At 37.9% G+C, this 26,777-nt stretch overlaps 1 protein-coding gene across 3 annotated transcripts in view; it reads right to left on the bottom strand.

The window, feature by feature from the left end:
• The window catches only part of LOC131438379 (GATA-binding factor C), a 429,591-nt gene extending 415,055 nt beyond the window's left edge, over nt 1–14,536 (bottom strand). For all 3 annotated transcript variants that reach the window (XM_058608381.1, XM_058608391.1, XM_058608399.1), the window contains exon 1: nt 13,696–14,536. The gene's annotated coding sequence lies outside the window, so the exon portion shown is untranslated. The remainder of the gene's footprint in view (nt 1–13,695) is intronic.
• Between the last annotated feature and the right edge of the window lie 12,241 nt (nt 14,537–26,777).

Genomic DNA, 26,777 nt, shown 5'->3' with positions numbered 1-26,777 from the left:
TTAGATTCTTTACTGAAGACTATTTAATAGTTTTGCTACATATATTGAAGAATTTGCTTAAATTCATAGTAAATCTTGTTTTAATATGTGATAAAAAGTAGAAAAGAAAAACAAATATCAATCTTCAGGTATGTTTCAAGAATTTGTTAGAAATTTTAAGTCGGAAATTATGTACCCAAGTCGAAATTCATAAATTAATTATGAAATGCAACAATAGTTTTATTTTCCACGCAATCGGAAGCACTCAATAATCATGGGATTCAGCACGAAATAAACATTTGAAAACACTAACCAGACTCTTATTGTAATTCACAAAAAAATCAAAGATACCCAAAAAATCAGAAAATTTCAAAAAAATATCAGTAAAAAACATACACGATACACGATTGATGCCACACTGCATTGACTCAACGTCATCCAGCTAACTGATGTCAGTCTGTCACATGAAACCGCGTTTACAAAGTCAATCCATAGATCGAAATAAATGCTGGTTTAGAAGATACTGAAGCTGTTCGGTTTAACCCCGTGTCCGGTCTAGCCACCGTCTCCCCTACTTACATTCGTATATTTACATAAAATTAACAGATTGGAGCTCATTGGAGCTCTAATCCATAAAGTCAGTATGATTATTTTTCTAATCGGATGCAGATGATGTATAAATTCCATTGATATCTTGAAAATTGTCGCGAAATTTGGAGATTTCTGGCAAAATAACGCTAAATCCGTAGATCTCATGTGATTCATCAGTAGATCCGTAGAAAAGACAGAAATCCTTAGATCTACGGATAAATCCGTAGGGTTGGCATCGTTGACTATAAGGGATAGTCCTTTGGGTTTGTTAGAACTGTTGACGTAGGACTACACAAGAATTATCAAAATCACTATTAATTTCTGTTTCGAACATTGTGGTAGCAGTTTTTTTTGTGTTCCTCATATCTTTATTCGTATCACGACTAAATATACTTTCGATAAAATCTTTCAGAATTTTTAATTTCATGTAGCGTTCGTTTGTTTATGTTGGCGATGAGAGGTGTGTAAGGTGAACAGCGCATAAAAATCCAAGAAAGGCCCATTTACTTGTAAGCACAGAATCCTTTTCCAAAATGTTAACGATACGCACAAAATGCAAGTCGGTTCAATACTTATCGTCGTCTCTGTTGATGGAATTATGAGAACGGTTTGGTGAATGGAAAATTATACATAGTTTGTTATTAATTGAAGTTTTAACCAACAACTATCTCAAATATATAGTTTTATCTACTCAAAACTATGCAACCTGACTACTGTTTGCACAGTTCTATATCGTGTATTTCGAATTCGCACTCCTATATAGAAAATAATTTCGTAATCCGATGTCAAAATGAGCGATACCAGTGCAGTCAGAAATTAACGTCCATGCTCATTTGTTAAATTCGTACCTTCCAAAGGCAAATTTTCGGGTATGGCAATCCCTCTCAGAGAGCGAATTTTTTTGTGGAAAGGAAATCTTCGCCAATCACAGAAAACGACTTTTTATTCAAGCATAAGTTTTTCAATGATCACTGTACACACACAAATCAGGGAAAAAATTGCTTTCAGAAAATCAATTTTTTTTTCTCTTAAATAGGTTTGCAGGTTTGTGCTCAGAGAAACTGCTCTTTGGTGTACAATCGAGAAAAAAGTGTCTCTTGCTCATGAAAAATAATTGATACGATCGTCACTGAATGGTTGCAAGAGTTGTAAGTAAATGATAATGAATACGTCGGTATTTCATCGGGTTTGGTAACAGGATAATACGAATCTGAAACTTAATATAATTTGAATAGTTTTCCCGGAAAATTCGTAAGAAATTAAATTTTTGAGAAACTATTTTATACAACAAATTTTTACCAATTCCATCCCCCTCATTACGGCTCTGCCCACCAAGAATAGCTTTATTTGTTAGATAAGTTAAAGTCGGACCTTTTTTCAGGATTTCAAATTACTGCTTGTTAACTTATCGAAAGGTCTGAATGAGTTATGTTCCAAAACGGTTTCAAATTTGATTGTAAAATACGTTAATTCGAGCAATTTTAGTCGCTTTGAACGGAAAATATGTTACGCTCTAAAAAACACATCTAACTTCCCATAATGTTCGATAAGTTGCACCGTTGCCTCAGAAAATATATTCAAAAACAAATGTGCTTGCGGCATATCATACTATCAAAGTTCGTTTTGCACAATCACACAATAGTTATAAAAAAAAAATATGAATAACAGTACGGGAACAACTTCTGCTACCTCAGAACAGTCAAATATTTCATAGAAAATCCAAACCAATTCACTCAGATTATAATGATTGAGGTTATACTTTTTTTTTTTTTTTTTTTCCCTTTATGGGCTGCTCTGGCCGAGGGGGGTGGTTACAACGATCCACACTTTCCATACCAGACGAACTAGGCTATGGTGCCCAAATGAACACTAGTAACGAAGGAGGAAATCCTCCAGCATGTAACCCAATCAACAGATTCCTTTTCGGTTATCAATTTGCAATGAAAGATACGAATATCTTCTATTGCAAGTTCACCAGAGAATTTGTCAATTGGGCAGGAAGTATGTGCTTCACCCTGTAACCAGTCAATAATTGAGTTGTGCGTCTGTATCGTATTGGTATTTTGTCATCCTACCAGCTGCTTCTGTGTCTTAAATGTCCTCGTCGATGAAGCTTTGCAAAATTTCGCACTGTATCCGCTTCGGTCTTGGCCCTGCTTTCCTATATAGTCTTTTATGTCTGAAGCGGTACAAACGATTATTACTTTAAAGTTCCTAAATAGATGTAGATATGTTTGGTCTACTAACACTATCCATTCTCATCTGCTCTGATTATTTCTATCTTTGTCGAAGTTACGTTACATTACCTTTTCCCATTGCATCGCTTTTTTGACTATGCTGACTATGAAACCTGTTAATATCTCAATGTGATAATTTATCAAGAATAAAGAAATAATAATAATTACTATGACAATAATAATTTCAATAAGAAATAATTTGGTGTACTATTGCAGCGAATATACAGTGATCATCTCCAGGTATTTTTTTAATTAATATTACTCCTCCATCAAACTTCATGTGCTCCATTTTTGTAATTATTATTATTATATATTCCCTTTTATTATGTTATCGTTAATTTGGGTGTATAGAGATTTGAAATTCATTAGCTTAATCTTAAAAGTCTCTTGATTATGGACATATTAAATTTCACCTCTCCACAAAGCGGGAGGTTTCAATAGTGGAGAGATAATAGCAATAAAAATAACTCTCATGATGATAATAATAATAATAATAATGTCAATAATTATAATAATTATAATAAAAGTCAAAACAATAGTAATAATAAAAACAATAATAATAATCATAATAATAATAATAATAATAAAAATGATTAAAAAAATAGTGTTGCACTCACCTTTCTCCTTCATCACACCACTACTTACCAAGAGTTAGGTTGTTACCTAACATATTCATGCTTCATCACTATCGTGGTACATTCTGGGGGTTTTCCTTCTCACATCTTCCTGGCCTTGAATCCTCGATGATAATCCTCTGCTTCATCAATCTCATATAATTTATTTTTCATGATGCACATAGAATAAAATAAAATCAGACATTAGTGCTTTCGTTAAATTATAAAATGTAAGGGTGCGCATTTAACACTAGATTGCCCATGAAAGTCACAATATGTAAACAATGGAAGGATTGCTTAGAATTTTGTGATCTTTATTTAATTTAACGTTATAAGAACTCAGGCACTCTGCACTAGCTTTTAGTTAGTCTGTCAGTGACTTTCTTTCTTTCAATCATTTTGACTGTTTTTGATCAATTTAGGTCTATACTAAGTTTTGGGCCTTCTAGTGTTGAGCACGTATCCAGGAAACAAAAACTACTACATGTATTTCGTGAAGAAATACTAGGTGTGACTGTATGAAATGGTCCACGTGAACCGTTCTCTTCCAGAAACACACATCTCACACTCTTATTCAGAAGGTGACATCTGTGTCCAAGTTGGAGAAATCTAAGTACATTCAAACCTTTCCCGATTTGAGAGTGTATTTACACCTGATCAATCAGTTTCGCCGTCATTACAATTTGTAAACATTACCGATACCGAACCGGATCGGAAAGGTTTGAAAGTTCCTAAACGGTTCATAAGATGTCAATTTACTCCTATTCCTGATAACACTAGTCCTCCTTTTCGAATTAAATTCACCAAGTTCAGGACGAATATGATATATTAACATTAATCCCAACTGGATCAAGATAATTCAAATTGGTGACCAAATCCAGGCATAAGAATGCTCGAAACCACCTAATGACCTATAGTCAATTTCAAGCACTATTAGTCCTGTCCACTCTGTGATCGATCCAGACAACATAATAATTTTCATTTTTTTTTTTCATTTATAAGCGAACGAACGATCTCGGTATGGGCCGACTTTGTCAATACGCAAAGTGTAAATTGACTCCCACCCCCATCCGCCAAGCGGGGGTACGCACCCTGTAGCTCATCATCCAAAGCCCAGGGATAATGATTGAGGTTATACTATAAGTAAATTTCTATGTTACAATTTTGTATTTTTATTGACTTGTCCGAAGCCATAGTTTGTATATTATTAATTGATACAGTTTCGCAATTTTATCTAACAAATTTCTTAGGTTCTGTTCAGATAAAAGTAATCCGAACTAGTGAAAATAAAGTCCGCCTCAACCAGCCGGACTAGTTTCTACGAATTGACCATAGCCAAAAATCAATTATTTATAGAAAACAAGTTAACGTGGGTCAGGAACCGAATAACATATCCGGTAAGGTCTGCAGAGAAGGAAAACAATTAGTTCCGTAATTAATGTTCTATAATTGCCGCCCCGATTCGTTAAGTTCAATAAGCGCTCGGAACGGCCTATTCTCGAAAGCAGTCGAAAGCATTGTTTGTTATTTGTAAACAGCTCACCAATAATAATAAGAATACTCGGAAAAGCTTGGCGGACAAAATCAGCGAACTGAAACCAATCAAACTCGCTCGGTCAACCACCAGACAGTCAGTTCAAGCGGCTAGAACTAAATGCGTCTTATGATTTATAGTAATTGGTATGTGCAGACCTATTCCACGCACCTACTATTGAACACATCGGCGCACGAACGCACAGATTCGACAGCAGTGCAGTACATATAGTAGTTTGTGTGTCATTTGGTTTCGTTACTCGATGACATTTGTTCGAGTAGAAGTGCTTCCAGATGAAAACCGAGCGGAATGTAGATTCCCATCACTAGTAAACTTGACGAATTTATTAAAGACATGCAGTGGTGTACCTGATTTGAAATTATAAAATTTATAAAAGCGAAGTGAAAAGACGTTTAACTAGTACTATTGAAACAAACCTTTTACTAACTTAATGAGCAAGATCGATGGTTTGATTTATTTGCCTGAAACAGGTGCGGGATTCGGTAGTAAGGAAACTTTGACACACGAATATAGTCCACTTTTAAGCGTTCAACTTTATTTTATCCAAACGCGCAAAATATTGAATAGCCTAGACCCTACGAACATTTGTCATGATAAAAAACAAAAAAAAATGTATAAAAAAATTGCAACCGTGAAAAGGAATTGTTCTTAAAATCCGAAAACTTGTTGAATTGTTGAGCTGAAATAAATACCTCGTTTACCGTTCTAACCTTTAATTTTTATCATTGATCTTACCAAAGAGTTCAGTAATTTTTGGTAGGTCATCAATATATACATTACCGCACGCTCTGTAATCTATTCAATTACCGAAAATAGGTTGATGAAAGTTTGGTAAAAAATTACCGAATTTAGCTAAATTTTCTTAGAGTATACTATCATTCCGGAACAAAGTGAAAACCGGCTGGTAAATGGACAGATGGCGTGATTTGTCTACGTGTGAGTGCGGTTATCATTTTTTTCAGGAAAATATGAAGATGTCAGAAAGGAAAATGTAAACATCAACCGTTGCAAAATCATCCGTCGATTCACGTTCGACAATAATCATCGAGCACAAAGTTTCATTCGGAAATTTTCAAAGCGTACAAACTTGATAACCATTAAATTATAATTACATATCCGAAAACAACACATAGTAACTCTGCAATAGAAGTGGAACACTTTTAAAGATTACAGCGAACAGTCGAGTAGATGGCAGTAGTGCGTGCTTCATTTCCAACGTAAAGTAAATTTAAAAATTACAGAGCTTTTTGAAAAATTTGATTGGAGCCGTAAATTTACGTTACATAGTAGGAGCGTCGCAGTTCACCTAAATTCACAATTCATATAACTTCACAGCTAACTTAAGTGAAATTAACATCGGAATAGACACAGAATTTATGTTTACATGTTAATAGATGTAATAGATATCATTACCCAAGAAATTACGATATGGTTGAATTTAAATCAAGGGTATGCTTCATTTTTCCTAAGAGATTCCTTAATGTTTTTGGTTGATACCAAACCCCAGTTTTTGACAGTAGTTAGCATACTGTCAAGCCGTTTGTTTGAATGTAGTTTCGAACCTAGTTCCAACGTCATTGAACTGAAATTCGTGTCAGTTTCGTACCTGATTGTTAAATCGGGTTTGCTCACACCCCGTGAAATTCAATGAAATAAAAAAATTAAATAATGATAGTGACCTCCGCGACTTGAACCGAGAATCATTGAATCACAAAGTACGTTCGTTAATCGAGTGAGCCACAGAAGCACACACTTGCTCGGCAGGTAAATGGTGTATTTGAATTCATACAGTCGCACCCGCTAGCCGAATGCAAGTTACGGTCGAAACCAGTAAAATTCATGCTAATCTAACATTGAGTCGTTACAAATGGAATTTTCCGTAATTTAGGCCCTTATGAATTACGTCGTGTCACCTGTAATATTAGATTTTTTTGTATGTGAAGAAACAAAATAACGATGCACAGTTCGAAAAATCGTGTAATTTTATACCTTATCATATGTACACAAATGGAGCATCGCATTTCACATAAATTTATCATTATATAACATGTAAAATTGTCAGGTCAGTTAATCGACTGAACCGCAGAAGACCCATATCTTCTTGATAAATAATTGATACATATAAATCCATAAAGCGGAACTTGGTAGTCGAGTGCAAATTACATTCGGAGCCTGTAAAATTCATTATTTCATTATGTGTGCTTTAAATATTGTGTTCTCTGAAAAATTTCGTTCATTGTCCCGGGTACGCATTCGACCTATTTTGGCACAGATGTTTGAAAATCAACCCAAAAGAATCGTGTTAAAAAACTTGTTAATCCCAAAAACAATAGAAACATATAGAGAGATGGCTTTTTGGTCAATTGGTTTCTCGTCAAAACTTTTTTTTCATACTTGACGAAAAATATTTGTAGTTGTTTTGCTCTGAAGATGAAGGTATAACCTTCGAAACGTTGGCCTTTAACGATAAATAAATGTTTTGACGAGAATCCAATTGACCAAAAAACCATCTCTTTATTTGAAACAACATTAATTGGTCGGGGGCGGCCCGTTTGGCATAAGGTCATTTGGCATAATACCGTTTGGCATAACGCTATTTGGCATAATGGTTATTTGGCATAACGGTTATTTGGCATAATGGTCTTTTGGCATAATGGTCATTTGGCATGATGCCATTTGTCATAATAATAATTGGATTTGTAAATTTTCGTTTGCGTTTCGATCGAGTTATGTTGTGCAAAGAAAACTCGAACAAAAAATGTGAATTTTATATTCGGTCCAAATAGTTCGATAATATTAGGTGAAATAGCATTATTACATATTTTTTTTATATTTAAAATTCTGTAGTAAATAGCACACTATCATTTTATACAAGCAACTCACTTAGTGCTAGCACAATATTCTGTTCGTCATAGATGATTCAGGTCGAGACGGCCGAAGGCCGCGAGTGCGCCGGCGACCCGCCGTCGGAAGCGCCGGCCACTGCGGGGGGGCAGCGCCCCCTGCAGAAATCACCTCTGTCTAGTTGCGGGCGTTTGCCCGGATTACCCTAAGCTAGGAGCTATCCCTTAGTTAAGTCCGAACGAGCGGCAGCGTAGCCGCATTAGACCTTGCAAAATTGCAGTAAATTAGAACAATTTCTATTAAGCAGCATGTTCATCTGTTTTGCCAAATGACTGTTATGCCAAATGACCATTATGCCAAATAACCATCATGCCAAAAAACCATTATGCCAAATAACCATTATGCCAAATGTCATTATGCCAAACGGTATTATGCCAAACGGCTTTATGCCCAATTGGTCACACCCGCATCAAATAAATAGAAGCATATTTCATATTCATAACTTGCCAATGTTCTGTTATAAGTCCGGTCGCGATATTTTGTGAATTTAAATCTATTTTAATGCACATATTTGGAGCAGGTAATTAAACATAAAGTTACGTTACAATTCTGTAGGTTTAAATATAATTTAATCGCAAACTAAGCGTTAATTGAAAGATACGGTTATATTCATTGAAAATGCAATGCAATCCGATGTAGTTTTGCATCGATGAAAGTTTTCAATCAAAATTTCGATTCAACCCATGTATATTCCATATTACTATTGATTTACATTTACATGTAAATTTCATTATTTCTTTCTGTGTAACTATACTTCAATTATATACAACGTTTATAAAAACCATGACAATCTAAATTTGTATAGAAAAATATTTAGGTAAATCAATACAGTGAGTGTAGTCATCTTCATGAAACAATTTCAACAAAGTGATTGAACAAGGTACTTTTATGGCTTTCATTCGATGGTGTTCAACAATTTTATAGGAACTTTTTTTCGGATCTACAACACTCAGATATACAGGGTTGCGCAAAGGAACCTGACACATTTTAGTTTTCGATTACACTGAAATAAAACAAGGAAGGGAGAAACCGAACACGGCAACGAAAAGTCGAAGAATGAAGGTTTATTTCCGTCTAGTAGTTTTCCATCACGGAACACTAGACTGTCGGTCACTGCGTTTTTATTTATAACTTGTTTTTAAAGAATCAGTCCTACGTTACAATTGTTCGTTAGTGAAAGGGCTTTACCACAACCTATAACGAATTCATCTCGGCATAATAACGACAAGTTTGATTGTCCAGGTGGAAGCGGGATTTGTCGCTCATCAATATGTCGCTTAGAGAAATCCCATAACTGCCTAGCATTTCGAGTATCTCGATCGCGAATAACAAACAAGCTCCATAATCCGCCGGTTTCGACTGCTGGATGGTGACAATTTTATATGAATGAACCAACAAATCTTTCTTGACCATTCGATGGACAGAACGACGAGAAATTTGAAGAGCAGCAGCATGTTTCTTACCCGAACGCGCGGAACTCTTCACAAGAACGGATCGAACTCTTTCAACATTCTCAACGGACAGACCGGATTGTTCCCGAAGGTTTTAATTTTGTCACAGAAACTATTTTAACAAAACAACTTCAAAGTATTACACGAAGCCACCGGCATTTTCGGTTTTAAATTAAAACGTTTTTTAACCTAGGAACAGTTGTAAAGTACGACTAATTATTCAAAACCGAGTTGTAAATAAAAGCGCAGTGAGCGACACTCTAGTGCTCCATGATGAAAAACTACTAGACGAAAAGAAAACTTCGTTCATCTACTTTCCAATGCCGTGTTCGGTTTCTTCCTCCCTTGTTTGGTTCCAATGTAACCGGAGAGCAAAATGTGTCAGGTTCCTTTGCGCAACGCCGTATTGTAACGAGACATTACTTTTGGTGTTTCATAATGAAAGGTGAACATTTCGTTCGTACTTAATCCGTTCAAGATTTTTTTTCTTTTGTCCATTTCCCTGTCAGTCAGTTAATCAATAATCCCAAGTAAGCAAACAATTTGAGTAGCGCTTGCATTCCAATGTTCGATTTTTACCTTCCATTAATCTATCACATTATTATTTGGTTCAGAAGGCTCAGAAGTAATATCCGAAATGAAAATTGGAGTTACGAATGTCGAATTATATACATTCCGCAATCAATTTTCATAAGAGAAGAGCTGTAACTCGTAATTCAGTTCATGAGAAGATAAAATAACGCTATTATGATGTTTTAACTTTGACAACGATAGCGAATGTAATTCAGTATATTTGCGATCCGTTTTTCTCTTATATGAAAAAACAGAGATTGTTGGAATGTATGGATGTTGTCTAACGAAATGATTTTTTTTTCGACCATAAATCTAGGTAAAGCCAAAAAACATTTCAATTCGATATAGAATCTTCATGATTCAATTTGAAAGGATTACATTAGTTTCATATGTCGTGGAATTTTGTCGTGAATACGACATACTTTAGTATGGGGCACTTTTCCAAATTTACTCTGTTCAAGAATGGATAGAACTTAATCGTGAATATCTTTTGACGTATTTGATCCAACAACACAATTTTTACTCCATTTTATCGAGAATATGATCAGCAATTTTCCAGTAGCATCAAATACCCACAAATATCTCAAACTTATAGTTTTCTAGAATGTTTGATATCAATGAGGATCAAAAAGAAAAACTCATGACTTTTGTTTGTTTTTCTCGCTCTCGAACGACGGTTTTGATGCAGTGAGCAATATTCAGGTGCGGCAACTATGAGGGGGCAAAGCACTTTTTGTCCGACCAAAAATTTATTGGAGTGGCCAGGCCCCCCTAATATTTTGGTAACTGGAATAAATATTTGAAAATTTGTTAGAAATATCTTATAATATAACACTTTTTTCTGTTATCCCCGTAGTTCGTCTCTGTGATCGTCCATATTTGTCAGCTATAAGTTACTATAATTTTCAAAAAAATTTACCGAATTTTGCTTATTACTGGAATAGTAAGGAAATTGTTTGTGATCGTGTCAAAACATTCGGAAGAGAATCTAAACTTGCTTACTTGGTTGCTTTTTATTCGCTCTAACCTCTCCGCTCCCTTTATAAAAATGTTTTATATATTGCAAAGTTTAATGATCTGTAGTAATAATTTTTTGGGGCCTCTCTAATATTTCATGGAACTTGCCGCCCCTGGCGATATTGTATTCTTGAGTTGCCTACTTGGGTAGGTATAAAATGAAAAAAAATGGCAAATTTCATTCATTCTAGCCAGCGCAGTTGAGTATTAACAAATTAATTTTGAAGAACTTTTTAATATTTTCTTCGATTGAAATTATTGTTATTCGTAGCGTGTTTACAACTGCAGGCGAACAATTTTATAATCTATTGTGCTCTGTCCTATCAATATGTGTTTTAGAAAAAAGTGCTTCGTTAAATTCGTCGTATTTTACTATAGATCAGCCGTTAGAATTCTGGAAGTAAAGCAATGAAACTTTGCTCAATTCACACAATGTTTCAACTTATGAAAATTTATTAGATTTTCAGTAGTGTGAAGTTACTTGTTAGTTTTATTCGTATTCACGTCAGCTAGGTCGTTGACATTACCCGTCCACTATTTTTAATTGAGATTAAAAGTCATATAGTCAAATTTACGAACAAACCTACTAATCAATTGTATCTGTCGGTAAAAGTATTAGGAAAACAAAGCCTGTTATATCTATGTTTAGTTCGTGTATGATTATTACAATTTTAGTAGAGACGATCACTGGTGTGAAATACTCCCTGATTCGAGTCTAAATTCTTCGTAAATTCCAGGGTTTTCAGACTTAACGTAGTTCCCTGAAAATCCTGGATTTTTTCGACACCTGGTTGAAATTTTACAAATGCAACCATTTTTTACATATTCGTCCTCGACTCATTAGTGCATAGCAAATTGCTTGCTAGCACCACTTGGTAGATTTGCAATTGCTGAACAGACGTGAAGTAGTACGTAGTACGCGCCCTAAACAACAATTCATAAAAAAATAAACAAACTCGCATGGATATCGTGGTGCGACCCGAGAAAATTTTCAGAACGAAACTACACGATTGGAGTCCGATCCAGAGCGTCCCCAGGTTGCTAAAACGAACATCTCGAAAGCTGTTTATGCGACTCTGGGCCAGCTCTCGGGCTGCTCTGTTCAATAAACGAAAACGGTATTAATTTTAGTACCAAAATTATAACTATTGTGCAAATAGTGATCATTGAGTACACAGATAAAAATATTTGGTGAAGTTACATTTATTTTTATGCTCATATTTGGAGCAGGCAATTGAATGGCACATTACAAACTAAGCGGTTTGTAAAGATATAGTCTTGCTCAATGAAAAACTAAATGCATTTCAACGTAATTTTACATCTACCATGGTTTTAAATTAGATTTTCGTTTTAACTGATGTCTATTTCATAGTACTATTGGATTATATGTCGTGCAAGTTTCATTTTCTCTTTCTGTGTACACAGAACAAAGTAATGAAACTACACGACATGTGAATCAATTGTAATACGAAATAAACATCAGTTGAATCGAAAACTTGATTGAAAACGGTCATACGATGTGAAACTTAATTGGAATGCATTGATTTTTCAATGAAAGGGACTGTGTTTTAAACTAGCGCTTAGTTTTGCTTTTTAAGTATATTGAAAAATAAAAAAATAGAGAAGTAATTTTATATTCAACTTTCTACTGCTTCAGATATGTACATGAAGAAAGATGTAAATTTGAAAAATATTGGCTACATCTAATACACATTGCATGTGCATTTTTTTCTTTTTATGCAACAAATATAAAACAAATCATTTCGATGTACATCAGAACTCAAAAAAAAATTTTCGCTAGAATTCAAAATTGAGTGCTTTTCTACCTGGTAAGTCTAACACAGTTTGGACTGATTTTACAAAATTCATATGGGAAAATCAGATGACAAACATGTTCTGTGACCTTGAATATTAATGCAATATTGGATTTCGAATTAAATTACTCGATTGGTCAAAGGTCGATTTTTTATATTGTTATTACAACATAGCGTCAACGTTTAAAAGGTTAAATTTGAGCATCGAAAAGAGACGATTTTTTCCATTAACGCCTTCTTATATCTTGTTTATTTTTGTTATAATGAGAACCAAAGCATTTTTAGGCTAAACTAATGGAATCGTGACAAATCCATAGGGCGAAAAAAATTTCTACAACTCAATAATTGTTAATTTATCACGATGTCAAACCGTGTCACAAAATTCATCCTGTGCATAGAAACAATTTGAAATTTCCCCTTGATAAAACCGCGATACAAAGCAATTAAGCCACTGTTGCTTTTTATGGCGACTAATTGCGAAGTAATAAAATAATTGCATTTACACCAAACACACAAGTGATTGTAATAGCAAAACTTCATCGAAGTAAGCAATTTCTGGTAGATTTTATTGCAGACCCAAATCGGCAAGTCAATGCTGCTAATTTATTGTCAATCTAGCAAGAGTTCTCGGTATACGATAAGCGAACAGCTCTCAGATAACGATCCAAATCGTTATAGCTTCATTCTATCGTCAACCTGGTGGAGACTCAGCCACCGTACGACTACAGGTGCATTTATGCGTGCAAACACATACACACACGCACAGGGTGAGAAAGAGACCGCCGATTCTCCACTCCAACTCACAGTTCAACACCTGCTGCTGTTGCCGCAAAAAATAGGAAATTTGGCAGTTTGCTTGGCCGAACAGTGGATTCCTAATTGCATCGTAAAGATCGACCCGATAATCGGAAGCAGTGTGAGAAGTAGAAACCCTGTAAGCATCGAAATAACTGTCATTACCTCGGTGGTCTCAATCTCGGCCGGTCGCTGCAAACCTACACACATACGCAGAGCGCCGTCACGCGTCCGTCTGGTCCCGGCTACGCGTTGCGATTGAAAGTAGAGGGCAGACCGTCGTCGCGTTCGACTCCCAAAGTCTTCCGATTCCGATTTCCAACCAATCAAACTAACAATCAGAAATATTCGCTTGTTTGTGGAGTATCGCTTTGCTTCCACTCCGGTATCTGCACGGGCGGATCTTCGCCTATTCACTGAAACGATTATTACCGCGCTGTCACTACACTTGTCACTAATCAAATATATCGTTTGGTTGTTGTTGTTGTTGTTGATGTTGTTATTGTTGCTTCGCTATCGAATATTGGAGATCGGCGACCGCTATCAGTGTATCTGATCAAGACGCGTCGGCCAGCGAAGTGAGCGCTCCAAAATGGTTCGAGATTCCGTCGTGTCACTGCACGCGTCAAATTTTACTTTCATAGATCACCCACAGAATTCAAGGGACTAGCTCTGCCTCAAGAAAACTCAACCTACGCCTGCTCCTCTGCACAGAGGTTGCTTTGCATTAGTTTGTTTGTTTTTTTTATCATTAAAGTTTTGCACGAAACTTCGGCGATCAAGAAGGAAGAAGGACTGTATTCTTTTCTACATCATCAACGACGTCGCCGCCAGACAGTTCCATACGGCCGCTGCCAACGCCAACTGTTCGGGAGTCTATGCTAGCTTTGTTTTTGTTTGGATTCTTGAAAAAATGAGAACCTTTCTTAGCTTTCAAATCCCTATGGTGTGTGCAGGCAGTGGCAAAAACCGAACTTTCAAAACATAAAAGCGCGCAACCACGACAACGGTCTTGGACCGACTGAAGCGAACCCCTGTAAATGTACGGCTGTGCAACACATACTCGCACCGGGGCACCCACACAGACCTCGGCGGCCGTCCGAGGCAGCAGAACATTCGCCAAAGCCCTTAGCCCCGGTGGTGGCCTCGTACGTATATGCCACTCGTTCCGACGAGTTCCACGATCAGAACACGGCTAACTCCCGTGCGGCAGTGTAGAGTGCAATGCAAAGCTCCGCTCATCATGAAAACTGCCGTCCGCAGAGCGCAAGGCCTGCGTACGATGTGCCCATGGTGTGAGGAGCTCATCGAAAGAGGAAGTAAGCCTACGGTATGCACGCTATAACATGCTCGAACCCAACCGGCACACGTCGGTATGCGTGCAACATCGGGCATATGCTGTATACGCATGTAAATGCTATGTGCAAGAGAAGACACCGTAAAACACAACGCAAAGAGTAACAACACACTCGCACGGGGGGAGTGGCCTCCGCGTAAGCCGGCTCGTGTATACACAAAAGGGGGCGGAAACATTTGCGACCGGTTCGTATTCCATCGTTGCTTTTGTGGTTGCATTCTCGCTCTCCCATCTCGTCCAGTACTGCTATGAAGTCCAGTGGAAAGCTCAACAGAGGGCGATTAAAAAGGTAATATCGTTTCGTTAGTGTTAGTCAGGGGTAAATGCGACGTGGACCATTCGAGTGTAGTTGTGCTAAGTGGCTATGCTTGCAGTTGGCACAGACAATGCTGTCGGTTTCCGAAGGTGTTATAAATTTTACGTTCAGATGACAATGACTAATTGAATTGTGTTGTATTATCAAATATCAACGAGTAAATTGTTGTCGTCCAATGACGGGATGACAATGAAACATGATAAACGCAACCAGATTTGCTGCGAGCGATGTTTTCCGTCGCAGTCGACTCACATTCTTTCGGGACGCAGAAATCGGGCATAAGAACCGATGCGAAAAAAAAGTAACCATACCGCTTTCTCGCTCCCTCTTCGGGTGGGGATTGGGAATTGGGAACAATACAACAACACAATACGGGTGCGCTGTTTCGCACCCGTTAATCAAAACTTCAACATCCTTGTTAGGGCACTAGACTTCCAGCAGCCGATCTGCCCATCTATGTGCCGTTGAACATTCATATATGCTTGATTGACAGCGTTTCAAACGCGGTGGCATCGATAGCCATACACAATGAACCGAGTGGTTGCGAAAGGCTGCGTCAGCATAATGTCATGCCTCTTGCGGCTGTTTCGTGTTTGCACTCTTCCTGGTATCCGGAGTATCCACTCCAGAGGGGCTCTGTCTGGCTGCACGTATAACCGCACAGGAAATAAGGGCAACTAGAGTGGAGTGACTCGTTATTTCATTAAATTGATGATGTGACTGGATGGTTTTTCATCCCGTTAATCTGCGCTTCCAAGACCTTGAACAGCTGAATCTGCCAGGACTTAAGTACTATCAGCTATCCAGATGCACGTTGTCAGTTCAATAGAATCATTCAGAGCTAACGCTTCTTCATCCTAACTCCAACTGCCCAGCATATACACAATGCCAATTTATCGATTTTTCTACCCCATTTTTTTTGCTGTTCACCGATGGTGTTATTCCATCCCAATATACATATTTCATGCAGCAGCAGCTGCTGCTGCTGCGTAGTGTCTTCCCTGCTGATGTCCCCGAGCAATGACAGGCACTCGTACACCATTTTCCAACGTTCGACAAGAAGGGAGGTAGGCCTACAAACCCCATCCAATCATCATAGTATTCGCGCATGGGGCTAGTTTAGCTGTTTTAAGATCGTTCCACAAAAAAACTCCACTTTTTGCTTTGATCATCGGTATGGGGAAACTTTTGTTATATATAAGGACTCATACATATAAAGACTTTTATCTTTCTGAACTTTGATCCATGATTTATTCCATTCCCACACGTTTTCTCAAATATTGTGTGCAACAGTAAGACTAGAGCTCGATTCACTTTAATAAAATAACTCTATCTTGGGATAGTTTTAATAAAGTAAAATGGGTCACAACTTTGTTTTGAAATAAAACGCACAAATATGCTGATTATTGGTTTTATTTGAAAAATCAATTCATGGGAACTATTTTTGAATATGATTCCAGACATATGACCATTTCGGCACTTTTGTACGAACGTCACAAGCGCCCACTTTTTGTGGTATATATTTCACGGTGTTTCGTGCAGTGAGTCAAAAGTTATTCCAGATGGAAGTTATTCAACGTGGTCCACAATAAAAATCGCAAAAACATTGAAAATCGCCAAATCAACCGTGTATGAACACCGTGCTCAAACGTTTCAGGGAGCGAAACAGCTTGGATCGAGTGCCTCAAGGTAAGCGTCTTAGTGGGTTTTGACGAAGCATCGACGATGAAACCTACGACAAAATAGATTTGTTTAAGTTTCCTTTAATTGACAAATTTACCTAAAAAACTGATGATTTGGCAAGCGATATGCAGCTGCGGAGCAAACAACAAAGTGTTCGCAGCCGGGAAGTCATCCAGTGGTACCACGTTAATAACGTAGATTTCATCGATAAAAACAATTCACTCAATTATCCGCATTTCCGGGCCATCGAGAGATTTTGGGTAATAATGAAGCGGAAGCTTGAGGGGCGGGTAGGGTCTAACACTTTTGAAAAATCTTTTTTTTTTCTCTATTTTCTTATAGTAAAACATTTTTAGAATATTCTGTGAAATTTTCAAGTCTATCGGAACAAAACTCTGCAAGTTATGGGACTTTATCTTTGCTTAATCTTCTCAAACTGCGCAGAAGCAAGAGCTCGGCACACAGGCCCAAGACTTCTGCTTCGATTGACTTAAAAACTTGACAAAACATTCTCGAAATGTTCCATTATAACAAATCATAAAAGAAAATATATGATATTTTGAAAATATTAGACCCTACAGGCTCCCTTGAGTAATAAATTGTTTCCATTTATTTTATAGACTTTAAACGCGTTTTTCTCGAAAGCAGGTTTTAAAAGTCCATCGTCATTCAAAAACTACTGCACCAATTTTATTCAAATTTCGCTCACACTTTTTACATATAAAAAAACAGACCCCAACGTTTTCCGTTTTTGTTGTTTGTTACTTTGGGGAGGTTTTACAGCTTGCGGATTTTTTCATGAAAAATCGTCCTTGTCACTTTGAACAACTACCAAAAATTCAACAAAAAATTAAAAAAATCAAACAGAAACGTTTTGGTCCAGAAAAACTTCTGCTCTAACTATGCTGCTTTGATTTTTTTTTAACCCTATCCCCTCCCTGATCGACATCGTACGACAATTTTGTTTGTTTACGAACCCACTAAGCCAAAAATGCTAGATTACTGAACAAAACATCAAAAGTGACTTTGACAGCTGGATGACTCGAATGACAGTTAAAAATAACTTGCCCCTTACAACCGATGAGTATCAGGAATCAGAACAAATTGGCTCAAATGGCACGTTCCCCTTGATATTTGGAGATTTGTGCCTTGCCATCAATTTGTTTTTAGCATCATTTTCCCGATATATAAGAGGGAAGGATTGAAAGGAAATGGTAAGGGTTGGACTAGGAGGATGGGAAAAATTGACGACACAAAAACACATAAAAGCAGAAGTAAATTCTGCACCCCTAAGCGATGCTGAACAATCTGCTGAGGATCACATTTAGTGGAAGCAGAAGGAAATTCTGAACCTCTACGAGGTCCCGAACAGTCTGCTGTTAATAAAACCTCCAACCCCCGAGAGGATTTAGAGATCTTACAAAAGCGACACCATTCTGCACTCCCGGAAGAATGCAGAACGACTCGCAGTATGTACGAGCAGAAGTAAATTCGGTACCCCCCAAAGGATGCCAAACAATCTGCTAAACCCTATTTAAGGTGAATACAGAAGGGATTCATTCACTCCAGGAAGAACGATGAACCCTTCTGACTATAGCTCCTTACCACATTGGGTGAGAAACGAGAGAATATCCTTCAATTTTAGCTCCGCATACACAGACTCAACCATGTATGGAGAACCAAAAACCCGGATACGTAGCTGCTTCAATGCGGGACAGTTACATATCAGATGATATGGAGTACCATAATCGCATTTACACAAATCACACGAATAATATTCAGCACGTTGAATAGTAGCCATGTGATAATTGAGTTTGCAATGTCCAGTCAGAGCTCTGACCAGAATACTTCAATGATACTTGGAGAAATGCAGTAGACACTTTGACATTTTCAGATTTAAATCTGGTAGAAATGCTTTTGTCTGAGCGCAAGTTTGCAAGCTGCGCCAGTAGCTGGCATGTTTGGATGCAGCCCAAGAACGTATCTTGTTCTTTATCCAACTAGTTGAAAGTGGTAAAGCTGGTTCAGGACCAACGGAATCATTCGTTGCACCAGCTCTAGCCAACTCATCAGCCCATTCATTTCCAGTAATACCAGAATGGCCGGGTACCCATAAGAAGTAAACAGCATTTGAAATGCTGAGGTCTTCAATTTGAGTTCGACATGCGATCACTAGATTCGACCGTGAGTCATTCGAACTGAGTGCTTTTAAGGCTGCCTGACTGTCGGAACAAAAATAAATACGTTTACCACAGATCCTCTGCTGAAGTGCCGATTGTACTCCACACAGAATTGCGTAGATTTCTGCTTGGAACACAGTACAGTATCTACCAAGTGAATGAGACTGCTTCAGCCTCATTTCACGACAGTAGACACCAGCACCAGCACGACCATTCAACAGAGAACCGTCCGTAAAACAAACTATGTGTTCATCAAGTTGTCGTTCCAGATAACCAGACAACCATTCCTAACGAAGAGGATAGCTCACATTGAATGTTTTAAAAGGAAAACTGCATGTGAGAGTTAGGTCACTAGGAGCGAGTAAATACTCATCCCACGTAACCATTTGAGACCACAAGCGAGTGTGGCTGGTAGTATAATCTAATGGGTTACTGTTCCAAAGCCCTGTAACCCTAAGACGGTATGCACAAGATAATGCTTCTTGTTTTAGGAACACATGTAGTGGTTTAATACACAGTAGCGCATCTAGAGCAGCATTAGGAGTTGTCGTGAATGCTCCTGTCATCGCCATTAGGACCATCCTTTGGAGATGATTTAGCTTTGACTGAACTGTCGCGACTTCTCCTTTCTGCCACCATACAAGACATCCATATGCTAAAATTGGTCTAACAATAGTTGTGTAGATCCAATGAATATATCTGGGTTTGAGTCCCTATGATTTTTCAAAAGCTCGTCTGCATTGGCCGAAAGCCATGCAAGCTCTTTCAATCCTGAAGTCAATGTGAGCAGACCAATTCAGTTTTGAGTCAAGAATAACCCCGACGTATTTAACTTGATCGACCACAGTGACCTCTGAACCAAAGAACTGCAACGGACGAGCTCCTGTGATTATACTACGATGAGTGAAAAGCACCATTGATGTTTTGCCCGGATTTACAGATAATCCAACCTGACAACACCATTGTTCAACAGATCGCTGGGCTTGCTGCATTAAATCAAAGAGAGTGTTAATGCTTATACCGGTCATCAATATATGATAATCGTCGGCAAAACCATAAGTCGGAAATCCAAGGTTATTAAGTTTCCTTAACAAACCATCAGCGACTAGGTTCCATAAAAGTGGGGATAGTACACCACCTTGAGGAAAAACCTAAGATATTCCGTTCACGACTGCAATGTTTAACCTCCTGCAGCCATTCAGCCATCGGCACGGAAATACACCTTGACTTAGGAGTTCCTATTTTTGTGGCCTTTACGACATGGAACAGGAAACCAGTGGATCAATTCTTGGTAAAAAATAATTCCGCCGGATGCCACACGGCTTACCTGTTTGGTGGACTTATACCACCGGTACAGGTGGACCGTAGCGTTATTCTTAGCCAGTTGGGAAACCGCTACCGACACTACACGGGTATCTAGGCTGCTCAGAGAGGGAAGTTGACATTGATGGTCAACTTCCATGGATGGCCGAGCAGCCGGTAACAAAACATCAAAAGTGACTTTGACAGCTGGATGACTCGAATGACAGTTAAAAATAACTTGCCCCTTACAACCGATGAGTAGCTATCTTATTACAGGATTACTGGAATGGATTTTGGAATAGCCATTTTAGGATAACTTCAAATCAAACATCAAATTTCACCTTCTTTCGAAACAAAGATTATTAAAAGTATGAGAATTGAAATAGATAACATCAACGAAATTCTCTTTATTGCTACAATACAACTACTATTTCAATGTGTAAAACTACCACAATACATTTTTGCATTTCTCATATAGAAAGGCTATGCAATCACTGTGAAAACCGACGAGTGTCATAAACCATTCGACTCAGTTCGTCGAGTATGCAAAATGTCTGTGTTTGTTTGTATGTGTGTATGTTTGTATGTAACATTTTTTGCTGTATCCGGATATAACTGAACCGATTTTCACAAATATAGTTTGAAATGAAATTTTATTTGAATCCGACTTCCGGTTCCGGAATTATAGGGTAAAATGTGGAACAAAAGTTAATGAAATGTATCAACTTTTCTCCGAGATGACAGAACCAATTTTCACAAAATTAAATTCAAATTAAAGGTCTTAAAGACTGTCCCAGAAAGTAGGGGTGCACTTTGATTTCGCTGTAAATAATTCACTAATGTTAGATATTAAAATTTTATTCGATATACTGATAATATTAGACTACAACAACAGAATATTATTCTCAACATTTGCTACTTAGCCATTGTAGACTAGCTGGCGCACATTTTTCCGAACGTTCCTCATTAAATTCCGTACAGACTTCTTGGCGACAAGTTTTGACACTTTTTTCCAATCTTTTTCTAACTGTTGAATGGTTTCGGCTGCCGAGAGATGTTTCCTAAGATGTGCCTTCGTTAATGCCCAAAATTCCACAATTGGTCGAAGTTGTGGGCAATTTGGTGGATTCATGTCTTTTGGGACGAAAGTGACATTTTTGGTAGTATACCATTCTACCGTTGGTTTCGAGTAGTGGCAAGAAGCAAGATCTAGCCAGAAAACAACAGGATCCTTGTGGCTTCGAATCATGGGTAGAAGTCGTTTTTGTAAACATTCCTTGATGTATATTGTGGTCCCAGCAAGGATTTGTAATCAAGTTTCACGTAGGTTTCGTCGTCCATGATTATGCAGTTCAAATTTACAGCAAGAATTGTATTGTACAGCTTTCGAACCCTCAGCCTGATCGATGCTTCTTGTTTCGGACTACGTCTTGGTTGTTTCTGCTTCTTATAGATTCGAAGATTCCAACGTTCTTTAGCACGAAGAATATTAGTCTTCGAAGTGCCCACTTTTTTGGCCACATCCCGAACTGAAACCTCCTTCTTTTGCTCGAACGCCTTCAGTATACGTTCATCCAACTGAGGGTTAGCAGGACCTTTTTTTCGACCCGTTTTCGGTTTATCCTCAACGGTGTTATTCTCACCGAACTTCCTGATTGCATTTCGCACGGCTTTTTCACTTACTCCTTCCATTTTTGCTATCTTTCTCAGTGACAGTCCGCGTTCTGTGCACCATTCGCACACAATTTTTCGATGTTGTTCTGCTGAAAGTCCACGCATTTCGAAACAAACTAATGAAAACGAATAAACAACAGGACGCAGCCATAAAAATTGACAGATTCTGAACCATTGCGAAATGGCAGCGGTTTTTGGTTGCGTCCATACTTTCTGGGACTGTCTTTATGGTCCCACCGAAAATTCCTGAATTTTATTTTGATCCGACTTCCGGAATTACAGGATGATTAGTGTAAAAATTCCAAGTTCAAATAACTTACTCGCTTTTTTCATAGAGGGCGCGACCGATTCGTACAAACTTAGATTCAATTGAAGTCATCTTATGGTCAAATTTAAAACTTCTGAATTTCATTTGGATCCGACTTCCGGTCCCGAAATTATAGGGTAAAGTGTGTTAAAACTCTTATACCATACCATTTTGTATAGCGTGTAAGGTAGCCACATTTAAATCTATATTAAATTGGAAAAACTGTTTACAAATTGAAAATGTTATGGTAGTTTATACCCAAAGAATGCTTTGATTTTATTCAAGCTAGGCATCATTACACTACTAGGTGAGGAGAAGAGGCTATCACTCTACTGCAGTAAACTTCACATTCTAACACACAACCTTGGTTCAGGGGACTGGATGTGAGTAGGGATTTCATTCGTGTGATGTCCAGACTCATGTCCAATCACTACACGTTAGACGCACATCTCCTTCGAATTGGGCTCTCCGAGACTAATCATTGTGCTTGTGGCGAAGGTTATCGGGATATTGATCATGTCGTTTGGACATGCGTGGAGTATCGTGATGTCAGATCTCAACTAATAAATTCTTTGCGTACCCAAGGTAGACTATCCAATGTCCCAGTTAGAGACATTCTTGCTTGTCGTGACCTTCCATACATGAATCTTATTTATCATTTCACAATGAAAATTCGAGTTTCAATTTCATAAAGGCCCCTTTTAAGAATTAGTTCTGATTTCAGCTGCGTCCATGAGTTCAACCAATAGCTAAAGTAGAATAGAAATTATGTAATGATACAAACAAACTCGAAACAGTTTATGAAATTATCAACAAAATATCTGAAAATAACAGCTTATTTTATAATTCATAGAAGTTAATCGTTTGGTTCAAATAATATTTCCGAGTAGATTTCATAATTAATGACGAGTTACCTAAGATGATATTTAAGTAATAAGAGGAATATGTTTTAATAAATTCAAATCGTTGTGACTATGTTAGAATTAAATTAGGATAAGAATTTTATGTAAAAGTGATGCTACGGCGAAGAAAAACTTATGTAAACTGCCTTAAGAAATAAATGTATTTATGAAAAAAAACACACATCCTTCGCGAACGTACAGAATCTGTAGCATTCAGTTCATCATTCGTCAGTTGATCTCAAATGAAATATCTCCTACAATTGAATGAGAGAGCGGCCTTCAAATGAGGTTCATGTAAACATTCGACTTGTTTTGAGATAATGGATGAAAGGTAAACCAGTAATGATAACTGAAATACCAATTACGAAATAGACATAAATAAATGTTCCCTATTTCAGTTCAGATTTCAAACAGTCGAAAATTATCGATTCAAACTTGCTGCAGATAATCGAAACCTCAAATGAGGACCGCCACCCTCTATTTATAATTCTGGCCGGAGAGAGTTTTGGTTATCGAGTTGACGTCCATGCTTATTCATTCTAACTTGCTCACTACCAACAGAGAAGACAATGAAGCAGATAGACGACTTAACACTTGGTACGGTTATTCAATTGACGATAAATTCCGGGAGTTTCATTTCAGTATGGTAACAAAAAATTAAATGGATATACTAACAGTCAACGGCCATAAATTTCATTTTCATCTAATAATATTCGAGTGAAATGAAGTTTTACCGCGCTCGTAGTCTCACTAGGAAGGAAACGCTTCAATATGGAACCATTATCTGTAATGTTCCATAGTGTTATAATCCAATTCCGACCAAAATTAATACAATCTTAAATCTGTTTTGTTTTTGTAATTAGTAAGTGAGTTTGTTCCTTCCGACTACAAGACGAGTGCAGACTTACAGTTTTCCTACTGCAAATATCAGGTATTATACTAATGTTAATAACCAAATCTCGTAAATAACCTAGCTGAAAATTCACCTCCTGTGGCTTAAAATGCCACTTTGCCACACAAATTAAATCATAACATATTCAATAATACACATTTAGAAAAAATTAAAACATTCTTATTGTAGTATTCAAGAAAAATATCAATCAGTCCTATTCCGAACCAATTCCGTTGAAATGACAAACTCTTCTTGAATTACCCCACATCGTGTGCTTCGATGAGTGGTAGGATGTAGTTTTTTGGGCGCTCTTCCTGGCTTGAGACGTTTGTCCGAAGCTGCAAATTGCTTGCTAAACCGGAAATTCTTCGGAGAATCTTTTGGTATCATTTAGAAATTGCTTTTTGGAAATGTAGTAACGATAACTCTTGCATAAACAAATTCTCCGTATAGCACTTTCGTCGCAATCTAAGTTATTCCCCATATCCAAACATCTTCTCTGTTCATCAGACAACAAACAAAGTTGTTTTCTACCCACAACCAGGGAATTCCAAAGCATTCCAAATACTGTTTTGGATGATGGTAAGCGCATAAAACAAACCTTTTACGTATTTACAAAAAAAGATTAGCTTCGGCACTAAGCTTTAAATATCTCCAAACTCTAAAATCCTATTGAAAAATCTAAGAACGGGAAATTTGCTAATTTACCTAAACAAAAGATTTTAAGTTTAGAACAGTAGTTACTCAACTTTAATATATCTCATCTATAGATTCCACTGTTACTCATCTTTTCAGAAAACTGCAACAAAGAAACATCCTGTACCAACAACGCCGGTGAAAATCTCCAACTGTGGCGTAGCAAATTGCCGTGTGCCTCTCAGGAGCTGGAACAGTCATTACACCTCACCCGTTCCAGAAGTCTCAAAAAAATTTCCCTATCGTGGCTCCACCACCACCGTCCAAATCTGGCACCACTGCTGCGTGCTACTCTTCGAAAACCATTTCCCAGAGACCCGTCGTGGTTCAGACGGTTGTGGAGAAGAAAAAAGGCGGGGGTATTGAGGGGTGTCCACGCGGCTCCTCCATTTTCCCCAAAATCACCATGTACCAGATTGGAAAGATGGAACCGTGGACAAAACCGAGATGAAACAGCAAAGGAATAAAGGAAATCTGCACGAGAATTAAGATTTATGCTTTGCAATGTACGCGAGCTATGTGCGCGCAAAAGTTTTGCAGCTGCTTCCCTTTTTCGTGCTTTTTTTGCTGTTGCTTCCCCCTTACCCAACCTAGCGCGACTGTTTGGATCATGATCCCGTAGCAGACTCGCTGGCAGCAGGTGGAACCGTTCAGGACAAGAAGCAGCAGGACAAGGGTGACCTGCTATCTGGAACACTGATTCGCAAACGGGCAAAAGATTGCTCTCATGCAATTGGCATTTCACAAAAGTCATGTAAAAGGGCTTCAGACTCACCACCCAGCCCAACCCGCTCAGCCCATCGTGAACAAACGGTGTCCACCTATTTCGCGTGTAGTTGAAAACTGCTGGGGCTTTGCCACACCGAGGACGGAAGTGAACGAGAGGAGATTTCGCGCGCAGCATGAACTCCCGGTGTGAGGCAATGGGTAGGGCGCATAACATAGCGAAACCTAGAGGATCCCAAGGTGTATATCATGGAGAATATTTTCCAAATAAACGAGAAAAGGATGCAATGCTTTTTTTCTCTGGGAAACGGCATAAATCTATAATGTATGCTTTTCTACATATACATTTGAATCTATGTTCGTGAAATCGCACTCTGGACTGCCACCGGGTTTTCGTTTCGTTTTTTTTCTTCTTTTTCCTACGCGGTCTTTGACTTCCTGAACTTTCAGTTAGGTTGCATTTACGGTTGGTGGAAATGTGTTTGATCATCAGAAATGGCATACGATTTACATCTTTCCACCCGGGTCCACAATCACTACTACGGTTATGTATTTCTGTAATATTTTACCGATGGCATAATTTTAGTACCTACACGTTTCGACGAAGCTCATGACGATACTTAAAATGCTTAATGATTCGTATGACATAAAAAATTTGCGCTTGTTGTATGATAGGCGATTCAGAGAAAAAAAAACATGGCAGACATCTAGCAGTGGCTGTTTGCTACCGGACGCGTCTCAGCTAGGCGTCAAATTTCTACTCTGCAGGATAACTCATTTCAACAATGTCTGCTTTGACAGAATATGCTTCATCGTCACATTAATATCTTCGTTGGAGACAATAGCCATGTTGTAGAATTGTCATTTCTTTTATTTTACGGTCAGTCAGCTTGTCAGCTTGGAGCAAAATCAATCTTCAGTTCAGCAACGCCATCGCACGGCCTCACATTCAACATAACATGTCAATCGTATGGGTGCGCAGTGCTGCTATTTTGGCGCGCATGAATTTGACATTTCTCTTCCCCAAATCCATGTACAAGATTCGATGCAGACTCGCCTGATGGCGCCATGCTCGCAAAAAAGGATGTTGCCAATGATTTGTTCGGGAAATGTGAGAGCTGGATATCTTGTTAATATGATATGTTCGGTTTAGTGCAAGGTGGCTCCCGGGTGATTGTGATTGACATAAACTGGATGATCAACATAAAACGC

Source organism: Malaya genurostris, chromosome 1 (genome assembly GCF_030247185.1).
Source record: "Malaya genurostris strain Urasoe2022 chromosome 1, Malgen_1.1, whole genome shotgun sequence".
In the NCBI taxonomy this organism is placed as follows: Eukaryota; Metazoa; Arthropoda; class Insecta; order Diptera; family Culicidae; genus Malaya; species Malaya genurostris.
This window is presented reverse-complemented; position numbering and strand designations above follow the sequence as displayed.